The 16,399-nt window shown below is 38.4% G+C and overlaps 1 protein-coding gene across 1 annotated transcript in view; it reads right to left on the bottom strand.

Moving 5' to 3' along the window:
* Positions 1 to 6,973, bottom strand: part of LOC149781265 (uncharacterized) — a 33,763-nt gene extending 26,790 nt beyond the window's left edge. Inside the window, exon 1 of the mRNA XM_089934727.1 lies at positions 6,224 to 6,973. The gene's annotated coding sequence lies outside the window, so the exon portion shown is untranslated. The remainder of the gene's footprint in view (positions 1 to 6,223) is intronic.
* Between the last annotated feature and the right edge of the window lie 9,426 nt (positions 6,974 to 16,399).

Below are 16,399 nucleotides of genomic sequence, written 5' to 3'. Positions count from 1 at the left end.
CTGTCGCCTTTTTGATACCCTCATACATTCCTCTTGTATCCCCGGTGTCAGCAGCTGTCTGTATACTGTTGCAAAGGTTCAGCCAGTAGGTGTTGGCACAGCGGCGGGCGGTCTTCTGGGCGTTATTCCTTGCAATCCTTAGGGCTTGTAGTGTTCTGGGGCTAGGTGCAGCCTTGTATGCCAGGAGGGCTTTCCTCTTTGCCTCAGTCACGGGCTCCATCTCCTCCCAGTTTGCCTCATACCAGTCGACATTCTTTCGCTCCCTCTTCCCGTAAGCTGTGATGGCTGAATTGTACACAGAGTCACGGATATGGGACCACTTGGAATCAATGGTGTCATCAGGTGTCACTTTGGTGAGGGCTTCCTTCAGTTTGCTGATGAACTGCTGTGTTTTCTCTGGGTTGCTTGCACAGCAGGTGTTGATACGTGGGTGACCCTTCTTCTTGGCGTGGTGCAGCTTCTTGGGTAATATTTGCACCTTGCTGGCCACGAGGGAATGGTCCGTGTCACAATCGGCACTGTGGTAGCTGCGGGTAAGGAGGACACTGGCCAGTTCTGCACGCCTGGTGATGACGAGGTCTAGCTGGTGCCAGTGGCGTGAACGTGGGTGTCTCCACGACACCTGGTGGATCTCCTTGCATTTGAAGAAAGTGTTGGTCACACATAGGCTGTGGGAGCAGCACATCTCCAGCAGTCGCTGACCATTCTCGTTGATCTTGCCCCTTCCGTAAAAGCCGAGACAGGTGGACCAGGCCTCATGGTCAGCTCCCACTCTAGCATTGAAGTCTCCTAGTAAGTAAAGGCTTTCATTGTTGGGGATACTGGATATTGCCTGATCCAGAGCCTCATAAAACTTGTCTTTCTCCTCGTAGGTGGAGTAGAGGGTTGGGGCGTACACACTGAAGATGTTGACCGGGCCTAAGGATGTTGACAGCCGGAGGGCAAGGATTCTCTCAGTACCTGATGATGGAGGTTCAATGAAGGCGATTAGCGTGTTCTTGACGGCAAAGCCTACACCATGCTGACTAGGTTCATCCAAGGGCTTCCCCTGCCAAAAGAATGTGTAATTGGCTTCCCTGATGGTGCCGCTGTCAGCCAGTCGGGTCTCCTGGAGGCAGGCAATGTCGATGTTCAGTCGGGAGAGTTCTCTGTCAATGACGGCAGTCTTCCGTGCATCGTCGATCTGCTGTAGGTCAGTGGTCAATCCAGGACACATGGTCCTGATGTTCCAGGTTGCAAAACGAAGAGTTGGAGTCTTTTTATTTCTTCTTTTTGTCTTTCCTGGTGCAGAGTTTTTTGGCCCACTTGTCGAGATGGTTCTCTAAGCTCCACGCACCCAGTGAAGCAGGCAGGCCATGGCGGGAAGCACCTTACTGACTGGGGGCTGCCCAGCTTGAGGCGGGCGGTAGCTGTCCAGTGAGACCTGATGATCTCTCCCACCGTCAGAAGTAACCCCTGGCACCAAGCTCTACGCCAATCGAGCTTTGACTTAGAACCGGTAAACTGCTACTTCTCGTGTTGTGCCGACGCTGTACGACGACTCTGGAGTGTCCTCTCCAGTGGAGCTATGAAGTCTGGGCAGGGTGGTATGGAGAATCAGCTGTTGCCCATGCAGCAGATCCCCCCTTTCTACGCAGCTGGTGTGCCCAAGGGAACGACGAATGCCGATACAGCTTGGCACCAACGGCGTCGCAGGAGTTGCCGGAATGACGTTGAAGTCAATGTCATACCGCCTTAGGGACTCCATCTCCGGATTTTCTGTCGGGGTTTACTCCCTTAGCCTTTCCCATGAGTGGGTATAGCCACAAGGCAGCAGAGGTTTGGAATCGGAGTTTTCCTTCTCCTAGATGAGCTACCATCCAAGGTTTACGAGTCCCATCTACCCGAAGCAACTGGTTTCAGGGCGCCAGTGGGCCGCCTTCACCCCTTCTCCTGTTAGTAGAAAACATGGTCTGCCGGGCTTCAAATCTAAGCCACTCGCGAAGGCCAGGAGCTGGATTTTAGTTGACAGAAGCAGTAAGAGACGCAGGCCGTATGGGGCATTTTGGAGGATTGGGGCTCTTGTCTCCCACTCCCACCCCGGGAAATGTCAACCTTAGACCACTATTTTGGCATAATTATGTTGAAACTAGTCTTTCGGTTTGTTAATTTATTCATCAATATAATTAACAATATAAATACGCTTTTTAAATTTTACTTTGCATGGCTTTGTGTGGCTTTGTCAGGCCTAGCAGTATATAGCAGGACCGGATTTTCACACATGTAAATTATATATATATATATATATATATATATATATATATATATATATATATATATATATATATATATATATAAAGTTAGTGCATAAGCGTGTGTTTGAAGCATTACGATTGTTTCACATATTATGTCTGACTGTAACCAGTTCTGAGGGTAAAACGCATGTATGTTATCAAATATGGTTGATATTGGTGGCAATACTGTATATTACCTTTACAGCTTAAGAATAGACTTATTAATATGAAACTTTATGAATATGTTTAAAAGTGTACTTACCAGTGATGCACGTGCGATGTTGCCGAAACCCACATACGTCACAAGCAATCGTATGCTGTCGTGGCCTAACTTCCCGATCACAATGAATACAGCGAACATACGCCATTATACTATTTGCGTATCTTTTTTTGATAAGTCGTAATAAATTGATAGACGGATATGGAAAACAGATAATGGTGAACCAAGATGAAACAATAAGTACCAAAAACTTAATTGTGTGTCGTTGGCATAAATTGTACATAGCAGCTAATTTAGTAAAACAATGTTAAAATTAAAATAAATAGATTGTAATACAGAGGCGTAGCTATGATATTTTGCGCCCGGGGAAGAACTATAAAATTGGCGCCCCAGCCCCCTCCCCGTTTAATCACATTTTTGAATATTACCCTTGTTTACTTATTATAATGTAACGTTGTAAGCCTCATTTTGGCGCCCCTGTACCTTGGCGCCCGGGGACATATGTACCCCCCTGCCAACCCCCCCCCCCCCGCTACGCCTCTGTTGTAATAACATTAGCATAAAAATAAATCCCGAAGCGCCTGAATCAGTGATCACTAGTAAAGGTTTGCAGTTTATATAGGTATTACATATTGTAATTATCTTATTATTCGTTGCTGCTCATGCGCATATACCTTATGAGAGTAGATGTTTTCTGGTCCAATAGGAAGTTTATAGATAATCGCCTGGGGTAGTTAGGAGTGTCTCGGTAATCGTTACAAAAACTTAAAATCATATGACACATCAAGTGCTGTTGAGACTGGAGGCATGGGAAAGAGTTGTGATTGTAGAGACTTGTATTTGCGTCTTAACTGTGATTATCAAAGTTTCCTAACATATTAAATAGATCTGAGACAGAAGAACAGGTAAAGAAAGTGTGAAAAGTACAATGCGATCGCTGATTCATTCCTAATATCGGTACTACAATCTGCGTAATCGGTAAAGGTCTGCTGTTTGCTATTAATGCTTTATTTTTGTCTAGGTTTAAATCCTCACTGACCAGTGCTTCAGTTTTGCAGCAATATACGTACAAACATCATTGACTTAGAGGTGAATAAATATGGGTATTGTAGAAGAGCTGTCTTTTTCTTCTTCTTCTTCTTCTTATTATTATTAATCAATCTTTTAAACGGTCCTTTGTAACCCGGGTCTTTTCCGTCCAGGTCCTTTCTGGACCGGGCCTTTTCCATACTGGCCCTTTCGGACCCGTTACCATTGACGGGTACGCGGTAGAAATTTCCGAAAATGTTGAGGTCTCTAATTTACGCTTGGCAATTGTATTAAATGAAATTAATTATGCAATATAAATTATATCAGAAATAAACATGAACCAGTGAATGAAAAGAACACGTACCTCACAATCTGTCCAAAATTTACATCAAACGTCAGAACACTTTTTTTCGCCCATGATTAGTTGAACAAGTAGGATGGCTCCTGAGAAATATCTCATATTTATACTTACCTTATTGTTTGTCTCTCAATGTACTCAATGATCCAGGACAAACCAGATCTAACGAAAGCAGAGTCTTAATGAAAATCATTAATTAAAGCTGCTAACCCGACACATGCAGATGCTTGTAATTGAAATTGAAAAACACGTAGAAGATATTTTGCAAATTAAAATTAGTGTAACACAATTCCTTGGTGAATCATCATCAATAACAACAGCAAAAAAGAAAAGAAAAAAGAATACAATATGATACGGTAAAATGAATGTTGGAAAATAGCATTTTATTTGATTAAGCCAGTTATAAACCTTCTTTCATGATTATGTTCTATAGTATGCATAATGCTTAGAATACCCATCTCATGATGAAATCCTTCGACTGTCCTGCCTTAATTAAAACGCACTTAAAATCAAAATAAATCATTTCCATTTCCTTACTTTATTTCCATTACTCTAAAGCTAAATACTAGCAATAAAATTTGGTAATAAACGTTATTTCATGAGTGATCTTTTCCATTTGCAGAATTTTGTCCACAAGAAACCACAACATAAATATACTCAAACCGCACTTTTTAACTTAAAAATGTATTTCTTAATATACTTCGGAGCAGGATCATAATGTACAATATTTCAATGAATTTGCCAATTTCCAAAGCACATCAGGCCGGTCACTGTCATTCAAAACATATTTTCCAATTAAGTGATTAACCTAAAAATAACCAGTAAAATATGTATCCATTTCTTTTAGATAAAGACCACTAAACAAAATTTACTAACTTCTGATATTTCCACTGCATATACTGATTTCCAATGCACAGCACGTCAGTCCCATTAAAATGAAATATGTGGTAAATTTGCATTATTGTTCAAAATAAGTATTAATTTATTTATGTTTTGATGTAAATTTATCACCTGAAAAATATCTGGTTCAAATAGTGAGGAAAGAGTGTTAATATGTAATCCGATAATTTCCATTGCGTATTTTAGTTCAACTGCCTTCCATTTTTCCATTGCATAATTTAGTCATACCAATAATACAGTAATAATATTAAAATGATTTTATGTTTCTATTTTTCATGTGTAGAACTTTTGTATTAAAGTCAGCTGAGCAAACCATTGCCCTCACTAACATAACTCTATTATTGTACATTTTTCTCTATGTTTTGTTTCTTTTCCAAGAGCAGCATATATAGTTTGACTCTACTTAGATAATTATTTGTATTTTCATAAAAGTATACAAAGCTTGATACAAAGAGGCAATAATAGTACCCAATGATTACTGTGTTTTGAATCTGCTAACTGTAGAAGTGCATGGTTATTTTAATTTAAATGGGAAAAATTTGGTGAGAAAAATAATCTATGTCGGTGTTTGCATGAAGACAAGGAAACCTCAGTTGCTCGGTTACATTTTTTTGTCTCCCTTGAAAGCTCTGCTAAGGTCGGTGGGGGCCAATACTGTAACCCCATGACTGGGATTTCCTTGTTTCTGTGCAAACCCCAACATAGATTCTCTTAGTCTCAAATGAAGCAAATGAAAACAATATAAAAATAGGATGCATGTTAACACCATGTTAATGGTCTTAGTTATTCAGTTGTATTGGATGATACGGATGCATTCAATCCAGTCCTACAATGTAAGACATGTCACGTGTTGTTTTTGTTTTAGTGCTGTCTTACTATCCAAATAACAGCCTTGTATAGCATGTTCCGATGTCATTGAGATCGGAATGAGTAATTAAAGTTTCAGGAACATCTCACACGCTTTGCAGCCTATATCGACACTATTCCACTAATTTATGTGTAATTAATATACTTACTGTGCTGTTTTTATCCTAGCGGGATGAAAGCGTCGTTATTTTAGTTCTCAGTTGTGTGAAATATTCCTCAAAATTTGACTTTCGTAACGATGTTAGTCGATACTACAACATGCTACACAGTGCCGTTAGTTAGGCTGTAAGTCCTTGACGCCCACAACATAAATATCAGCGTCAAGGTCTTACATGTAGGACTAGCATTCAATCCAGTTCCAGCAATCCAATACTTGAATTCAGACTCAGTTTCATGGGCAGCTGTGCTCTGGATACCAGAATGGTCATCAATGACAGCATCGGATTCTGATGCCCAGCCACTAGAGGATGTATGGACATTGTTCATTCCAGAATGAAGAAAGAGGAGCCAAGTGGCCCCTACTATTTCAAAAAATGGGGTCATTTAGGAAACACATGGGGTCGCAAATGTCCTTACCTGTTCTTCTGTATTCAAGAAATTCAAAGACAAATCATTATCACATGTACTCGTATCACAGATTTATTCATTTCTGTAATAAGTATTAAATTTTCCTGTATTACATTCTTTGAGTCAGTCCTTGATGTTTTTCGTTTTTTAAAATCGGTAGTGGGATACAAACTTGAGGTGTCCGAATATTTTATTGGTAGATGTTCATGTCCACTTCCATTTATCGAGTCAATGAATATATTGTGTCTTCTTGTATCATAAAAAATGGAACAGCCTGTTACGAATTGCCACCAGTCACGTCATGAAAAAAAGACGGAGAACAACGCAGGCCTAAGGATTCACGTATTTCTACACATCAGTCAGCAAATCTCATTATTACATGTCTAAGCACTAAAATATCTCACAAATCTTCATCCAGAATAATGATCATTACTTTATGTAACTTGATTGATTTTGCTTCGTTCCAGGTGACTGCCAAAAAATTAGTTTCGGTTTAGGACGTGATGAATCATCCAACCGTCCAATGAAACTATTAGTAGTGTCCCATCGAAGTCTCGGTGAGTCACGCAAATTTTCATGAGGAAAACGACCAGAATGGATATCTCGTCACTATATTTAGAGCGCAGTAAATGGCATGCCTTTCAAAAATTACTGAAGACACCTCTTTTCTTTCCATTACTCATATTCCACTTCCCACAAACAAGGAGATGTATAATAGTAAAAACGGTAACCGGTGTAAGATTGAATTTGGACATCCGCTTTGAAAACATGACTAAATTAATATGCAAAGTTGAAAACTGAACAAACAGCAGTTAAAAATGAGTCATATCTGTTGAAAACTGACACACATTTAGGTCAATTTTCAATGGCTCGTTTTGGTTCACTGTTCAAAATTTAATAATGAATCACTTTCATTTATTGCTATACCTTTATCAGGCCAGAATCTGGACATTTTTATGCGGTCTTAAAAGTTATTATATATTTTTTTTAGGTTTACATGATTTTTTTGTGTGAAATCTCCTTGTTTACGTAATCAACATTTGGATAGTATTCGTATTATATGTCGGCATGGCCACTTCATCAGTACGCCATACGTTATGTAAATACTTAGCAACATACCTTGTTGCCTTGTCAACTTAAATGTGGACATTATTTTCCATGCCAGCTTCTAGTCCATATCACTATTTTATCTTGAACTTTAAAATTTATTATATTGGCAAATTCTTGTCGAATTAGATTATATATCCCATTCTCATTTTCAGTCGTCCATATATTTCCATTTTCCTTTTATTTGAAACATTATATTTTGTATGAATAATAGTTTTTTCTTGGAGATTCAGTGAGTTTAGTCAAATTATTATTTCTATATCTCAAACCCTTATGTTTTATTGTGAATGGAAGTCAATATATATATATATATATATATATATATATATATATATATATATATATATATATATATATATATATATATATATATATTCCCGTTCTTATATTATCCCAGAATTTTCCCGTCTAGTTTTGTTAAGTTGTTAAGTCACCTTTACATTTCGGTCTGACTTGTTCAGAGGTCTTCTTATTATTTATAATATTTGTCAACACATTTTTTTAAAATAATTTGCTTTTCTCTTCTAACTCTTCAGCTGGTTTTTGTTACAGTTCTTACTTTTTGTTTTAACACGTATTGTTTCACAATATCAAATTGTTCTTCATTTAGACAATTATTTAATACCCCCCACATCATTCCTTTATATTCTACATCTGATAAAATTTAATTGTTTAGTTTCCAAAGCCACTTCCTCCATTTCCTTTCACTTTTAGTCTGTATAATCGTATTAGTTGCATAACGATTAGAAAGTTTTTTCATTCAGCCTTCCACCTCGTTTAATACTTTGTAGTCCGATTTGTGATACATATATATATAGTCCGGTCTGCATGTCTACTACCTTTCCTTCCATAAATGTAGCTGAACTTCCTTCTGATAAGATTATATATATATATATATATATATATATATATATATATAGTGATAAGTTTGTCTCTTTGAGCAGTTTATCGGAAAATCCTTTACTACGGTCAATATATCATTCACAACCCAGTTAAAATCCCCTGCTATAATAACGTTGTCAGATGAAGAATACATTCATTTAACTTTGTCATCAAATCCACCTTATATGTATTATTTGAACTTTATATATGCAATAACGATATGACATCCAGAAATTTCGATATGTAGGATCCTAAATTTAAAAGTTTCCACAGCACCTCAGTTTAAAAGTTTCCTCAACATTAAAGCTTTCCCAAAGAGGTGCCATGTTTTTAATCTGAATATATTTGTATGCACATCATTTCTATTGTTATTGTTTATTATTATTGCATTTAGATTTTCTTTTATGTATTTTCCTGTGTTTTCTTGATATTGTGAGCTTCCTGTAAATGTATATTCCGTAAATTTTTTATTTATTGTCTTCTTTTTCCCCCTTAGTCACTCGATTATTGTTCAGGGTTATCATTTTGAGGTTTACTTCCTCCATCTGTTACCCATCTGTTTTCTTTACGTTGCTATTAAAGCATGGTTACCAAGCATGCAAACTTTGTACTTTTGACTAGTTATGATAACAGATCTGTTAACCGTACACTTATTTCAAATTACTTAATAATTCATCTCGTGTACGTAACACAACCAAGACGAACCGAGTGTCATTTAAAAGCAGATCCATAATGAACAAATTGATCAATTGTATGTAATACTCTTTGTCCTCTATTGAGAAACCACCTCTCTGGTGAGCCTGTAATTGTAATAACTTAGTGCTGTAAACAATTTCACGTTTTGCTGTGTGCATTTAAAAAGAATAAATTAGTTTAAATATGTATGGTGTGATACTGCTAATAAATATCTCAAAACGAATAAACTGTGATGGATAAATTAATAAACTATAACATTGCTTTATTACACGTGTTTTCTGGATTTATCTACATTTGATATCTGTACTATAATTTTTTAAAATACTTTTATCTGCTTCATTCTTTCTTATATTCACCTTTTCCTCAGTGATTATAATTACACAGATGTACTGATAACGCGCTCAGTATTCTAATTTATACAAATTGTACACACTAAACAATTAAATAATCAACTATGACACAAGTATGACACAATGCAGTGGTTTTGACAAAAAAAGATGCAATCGAAAGTTTTGTTTGCTTCTTAGAGAAGGCGTGTTTTAAGGGAAGGGGTGAATTGGCGATATGGTTTGTTTCTTAAATTACTAAGTAAACAAAGTTACAGGATTTGCATAGAAGCAAATATGTTGTCTCTCGTTATCAAATTATATTGTACGCAGGAAAGGGTGGTTTTGGACAAGACTTTAGCAGGTGAAAAGGTATTTATTGTTCGAGTACTCGATTTAATAGGACCAATAAATTATTGTCCTAATTCGTGTAGTAAGAAGACTTCAAAAAGTACATAAAATAATAGTGTGACATATTGACCATCTCTTTTCGTAACTCCAATAAAAATAATTGCGACCATTTAGACTCTGACTTTTTGCCCTTTGACCTTTAGTCCTACAATCGGGTATCTAAGTCACTATCTCCTCTCTCCCACTCATTGCACCAAGATGTTAGTAGGTAGTAATTTAACGGGGTGGGGGTGGGGGCATTTTAAAATACTTTAACGTGTTCTGCTGTTAGGTCAGCTAACACTGCATCACTCGCAGGTTTAAGGCGTTATGTGCGCTTTATCTGAAAGACCGTAACTGACTGATGATAATTATATGTGGATTATAATATGTGGAACATGAATCAAAACTATTTGGCATTTCGCATTCGCTGATATAACGTTTCATCATTTCGTTTTATTATTATTTTTTTATATCCCAAATCAGCTTTTGTGACCGTTCAGAGATTGTTTTTTTTTAAAGCAGTTGATCATGTCTGAAATTTAAGGACCAGTCTCGATCTGGTCCACTAAAATGGGAATAACTTACGAAGACTTAAGCGGCTTTGCCTATGGATCATATTTTATTAACTTTCTGATCATGCTAATCGTTTATCCGTTTTACTACTTTAAAAAATCACTTATAAACGCACAAGCGTTTCTGTTGACACGACTGATTGAGATAATAACTGGTATTCAGAATCTATACGTCACTCAGGCAAACCACAGAGGTGAATCAGTACATTAATGACGGACGGTCACGTGATGCGAATATGGCCGTGCTCATGGAACAAAAATAGAAAGGTCTATAATAAGAATTTATCTGTTATTTATTATCAAAGTTCATTAAATTGACATCTTTTATGTGGCCTCCTACGGCCACTGACTCTTCGTTTATGGTTTCGTTTTCGTCTTGGTCCTCATCCTTTCTGTGCATTTTCATCTCTTTATCCGTGTCTTTTCCGGCATCCGTCGTTCTATTCTTTTCCACGTCCATTTTCCCATCCGTCTTTCTTTCCTTCTGTCTGTGTTCATCTGTCACCTTAGCTGTCCCTGGTATCTTTAGTTTTTTTCGAGCTCGATACTCATGTATCGTTATTGCATGCCTGGTAATAAAAGAGGTTTTGTTTATATTCTTGTTGTTTTGTTTTTTACAGGGTAGGGTCCTTCCTTTTTTGCATTCCTTCCTCAGACAGTGTGCCGATTCTTTTTCTCTTGGTGGGTATCTTTCGATTCCACCGGGTCCTCCACACTTACCTGTATATATATATATACACACACACATTGAATAACGTTTCTTAGAATAGCCAAATAAGACATAGCAAGCTTTATTTGGAAACCGAATGACCGAGAATCTGGTGTAATCTGTCATTGTGTACAAAGTACGGTTTGCGTAAACATAACAATATAATGTACCTGATATAGACTTCATAACTTGATCATTAGCCAAATTTCCTGAAAAAACATAACTCTAATTAGCTAGTTGATTTGAAATATAGCAATATTTTTGTCTTGATAATAGCTCTTCTTTGTCCACAGTAATGGCATAAGCAAGGCCGTAGAGAGCGATCACAGACCCTGGGGTAAGAAACACCGGGGCCTCTGCTAGTTCTTATTCAAAATATTCGGCCCCGGCCCCCGTAAGTAGTATAGTGGGACGCTATAGCGTCAAGGGGACTTACCATTACAAACAGGGTATATCCACTATAGCGTCACGGGGAATTTGAACATGGATGGGACTGTATAGCGTCAAGGGGAATTGAACATGGATGGGCTTGTATGGGGTCAAGGGAAAATGAACACGGATGGGCTTGTCTAGCGACAAGGTGAATTGAACATGGATGGGCTTCTCTAGCGACAAGGGGAATTGAACATGGAATGACCTGTAGAGCGACAAAGGGTATTGAACATGGATGGGCCTGTCTAGGGACAATGGGGAAAAATACATTATAGTAGAGATAAGACAGACAATACACAATTACTCATACAAAAATTGAGGCAAGAAAGTCATGCATTTTCGAGATCTATGAGGGCCCTGAAAAGAGCCTTTCGGCTTCTTGTGCTTCTTCTAATTCCTTCTTTTTCCCCCGCCAACTTCTTATTCTCTCAGCTACACTTTTTCTCTTCTTCTTCCCTTTTTTCTTCCTTCTTTTTTCTTATTCTCCTCCTCCTCTTTCTTCCTCTTCTCATTTTCTTCTTCTTTTTCTATTTTTTCATTCCATTCCCTCAAATGGTTTCTTTCCCCTTCGTCCTCATTTTTCTCCTTTTGTTCTTTAATCAGATCACGGATTATTACCTTTAGCTTTCTTAAATTATTTATCTCCATCTTCACTCGATGGGGCTGTAAGAATAATGATTCTCATATAGTTTTACCAACATTTTTTCTACCATTCCCAAATTGTCCAGCACATCTAGCAATTTGATCATCTTATTTACGTGGTTTGATGCCATCTTGTTGTTTGGTTATTCCGTAGAATGGCGCGAATGACGAACGATATGAGTTTTTATATGTGAAGCACGGACATGAAGGAAAATATCCCCCTACTTTTCTCTTCTCATATTATCTACTATCCACACAGAAGTGAGGAGACAAATAATTAACCAAAATCTACTATCCACACGCGAAGTAGAAAAAACAAACTCATAATATACTATCCACACATGGGAAGCAGAAAAATCAAACCTATAATCTACCATTCACACACGTGAAGCAGCAAAATCAAACCCATAATCTACTATTCACACACGCCAAACAGCCTTAACATGACCATAATCTACTATCCACACACGCGAAGAAGAAAAACAAACTCATAATATACTATCCACACACGCCGAGAAGCATAACAAAACCAAATCTACTATCCACACACGCGAAGCAGCAACAAAAAAATATAAAAAATCTAAACATACCATCCACACAGAAGGAAGGTTAAATAACCACACACTCTACTATCCACATAAACGTACACCAGCTCATACAAATCCCAATAATCTACTATCCACACAAACGCAAGTGAGCCCATACAAAACCCTAATAATTTACCACCCACACAAACGTACGTGTGCGCTTACAAACACTAACACACACACACACAAACACACCAGGAAAGGAGTAAGTATTTATAATCACACTAATCCACACTCACACCAATTGACAAATTGAACAGTATCTCTTTTCTAGAGCTTTTGTTAGCCCTGAAAAGGGCTGTTTTTTTTAAACTCCACATGCACCTGGATAATGCTGGCATCTGCCAGGTCTGGCACTGCAGACACATCTACTCTAATCTCCTTGCCAATTCACCCTTGTGGCTGGGAGCGCATAGGCGGATTGAGTGGCTTCACTATCCAAATCTTCTGTCTCTAGGATAGTGAAGACTTCCCTCTCTCTTCTCCTATTCCTAATTCGAGGATGAATTGGCCTCCTTACCTCCTGTGTGTGTTGTAACGGATGTGGTTGTGTCTGTGGTGCAGCTACAGACTATAGTGCTGCTATTGCCAGTGGAGGAGTCCTTGCCTCAGCTGTCACCTTACACTTAGGTATCATCATTGGGTGAGACCTGATCCCTCTTTTCTTTTCCTCCTCTTCTTTTGCTCTTCTCTCCTCCTCCTCCTTCTCTATCATGGCTTCCTCCACAATGGCTTCCGGTGGCAGCTCATTCAGGAGGCACCTGGCGTATAGACCATTCTTAATGAGATCCTCATCAATATTAATGTATCGCAAAAACGAGGCTAAGATAGGCAGATTGAGAAAAAAATATGGCGTCCTACTGTACATCGAGTAATGATCTGAACTGTTTGCCAGATATTTCTTTTACATTCGTTGAGAATTTCATCACGGGTGTCTCCAGCAGTTCAGGGAATGAACAGATGACAAAAGGATTCAAGTATTACAGTGAGGGATATGTCCATTCTCTTTAACGTAAGTTGATTTACGTCCTATCTTGAGTGTCCTTTTTCTCTACAGCACACAAAATACAAGTTAACGATATAGAAATGAAGCTATTTAAGGCATGAATTTTGTTTCTGAATCTCAAATTCTTCCAAAATGTTGTTATATTCCTTCTCTGCAATTGGTTGTCTCACTGCAGGTGGTTTTCTTGCTTTCCCTTCAGTTGTCCAAGTAAAACTTGATGGAATAGCATCTCGTTTTAAGCAACGTCTGTTGGGTGTCCATCTATAGTTCTGTTTCTTAAAGTGTCTAGAACAGACAACTGTATTTGTGACAATTAAACAAAAGAAAAAGTAAACCATGAGTTAATTGCAATAATTAGTTGTAAAAAAGCCCCAGTTATTGCAGGACAGGCCGTTGAAATTATATCACTAGTAAATAAAAATGCCAGAATATGAAGACAAAAGGGAGGGAAAAATCACACACACACACACATACACACACATTCATGACTCCCCATTGAGAAGGGCTTGGTTTAAAGGTGTCTATAGATTTGTAGGCAACGTGTATTGTATGGTTCTTATAAACTGCCCTGCTTTGTTGACGTCATACAATGTTTGATCTAGCCCCATTTTTGTGCACTTCTCAACGAGGGGGTCAGTGTCCCCCTCCTCCTCCTCAGCCGCCTCTATTTTTTCTTCTGGTTCTGATAATAATTCTTCAGTTGAGGTAGATATTTCCAAATCCTCTTCTATGGTGTCAGTCGCTGTTATTGTTGTTCTGATTGTTATTTCAGCTGTAATTGCCTGTAGTATCGGAGTTAGAGAACAACGTAATACCTCCAATAATTAATTTTGAGTTTGCCTTGCCGCTTGTCTAACATAATTGGCCCTTTGTTCTGCCACCATTCTTTCCGGGTTGGGTTGTTTGTTAGGTATAGTCGGCTGTTGGCTAAATGTTATTTGTAGTCTCGAGGTGGGTGGTGTGCTAACTGGCTTGGTCTGCATTTCTTGCTTCCGCTGCTGTTGCGTGTATTTCTTCCCTCCACGCCGTGTTCTGGGCCTAATTCTTTTAATTTCTTTGTCCTCCCATATTAACAAGAGCGAGGTTCTGTTTACCTGTGCTCTTAGGCTCCAGCCGGAGGATATCGTTAGACCTAAACCTTTGATAAACGCTCAACGCCTGTGCAGGGATTAATTATTCCGTCGCTAGCTCCATTGTGTTGCTCCTTCTATGTTCGCTGCAGACTATATCCAAATCTTACATGACCTATATGATCATCCAAAACGCACGGACCTAAAAGAAACACTCATTCACTTTTTTCTACTAACAATCGCTATTTTAAAAAATGTTGACTATTGACGGAAACCAAGGACTTAGAGTCACACTTTCTAGCCAGGATAAAGAATTCATATGCTTATAGACGCACTTCTAATTGTTTTCTAACATATCATAGGCAACGAAATGGTTATTTCTTTTCGAGAGTATGGGGTAGCCCTGAAAAGGTTGTTGTTTTGTGTGAACGAGGAGTAATGGCAATCTTTTAGGGTCTAAGATTGTGGCCTCGTCTGGTGACAGACTTTCTCACTGGATAGGGTCTGCTTCTTCGAAAAGAGAAGGAGAACTCTTTGGTATCGACATGGCAGTCGACAATGCCTCTGTCAGGTTGCTGCTGCGGTTGCTGCTGTTGCTGCTGCTCTCAATGTTCTCTCTGCTGTTTCTGAAGTCTGCACTTCTCCGTCCATTCTTCTTTTTCCCTGTTAATTTCCTCCCTGAAGAGCTCTACTATCAGGTCTTCAGTGACTTGTAACATTCTGACATTCTGTCTCTTCCGGCTTCGATATCAGGCTTTGCCTGATACGATGCAAACTGACGTAGGCTTCGTTCACCTTAGCTAATCTTGAGCACATCTTCGTAGGAGGATGAGTCAACAACGGATGGTCAGACTGGAGACTCACCCAGAGTTTATGGTAAAAGCGCGGACGCGAAGGAAAACATCCCTTCACGGTTTCGAGTCGGATCGCTCAAACAGTGTGATGTGAGGGACAGAGAAAAGTCAAAGAGCATGGTTCATGATACCCATAGCAAAAAACAAACGATAAACGCATTTTTCTTCAAAACACAACATTTTTTTATTCAAATAACTTACCACTAACAATTCACAAATTTTTAAAAATTAACCATTCAAACAACTAACAAACATTTTTTTCAATTAACACTCTATTTTGGACACGGTTGACAACGTTGCGAATGAAATTGTGATTTCCACTGTTGGAAGTCATTGGGCCATTGATGTACACTACGTTTCCTTGCTAAAGACAAAACCAACGATCTAATTTTTCATCGTTTATAGAAGAATGACGATCAAAATAAGTCACTAAATGTTCTAAGAATATCCCAAAATGCGATGATGCAGAAAATGCACACAATATTGTCCACACACCAATGAATATGTGCCTTATAATTTCACATTATTGAATCGTGTGGTCTGAGCATTTCTTCTCATAAAGTCAATGATATCGTCTTCCAAAGGGGGCAATCCATACGAATCAAAATTCTCCACACATCCTTCATGAGAAAAGTAGACGGCTAACCAGTGGATTCCTGGGAGATGACTTTCGTCTGTGTTGATCACATAAGTGTGATGGTCTTGAGGTTTGCAATGAGGGAGTTCATCTTTAGCACATACGACAGGATTCCAAGAAGCAGTGTACTATCTGTGGTTCAAACGATAATACAGTTCCCAGGTATCCATTTTTGCGTTTGTTTTTTTTCTTCACAGGTGACAATAAGTCTTCAATTCGATCCTGACTTTTTGCTTGAAAATGTCTGACAAGTGATCGTTTGTTCGTTTTGT

This window comes from Sinohyriopsis cumingii, chromosome 15, assembly GCF_028554795.1.
Source record: "Sinohyriopsis cumingii isolate HCF-2022 chromosome 15, ASM2855479v2, whole genome shotgun sequence".
Lineage (NCBI taxonomy): Eukaryota > Metazoa > Mollusca > Bivalvia > Unionida > Unionidae > Sinohyriopsis > Sinohyriopsis cumingii.
This window is presented reverse-complemented; position numbering and strand designations above follow the sequence as displayed.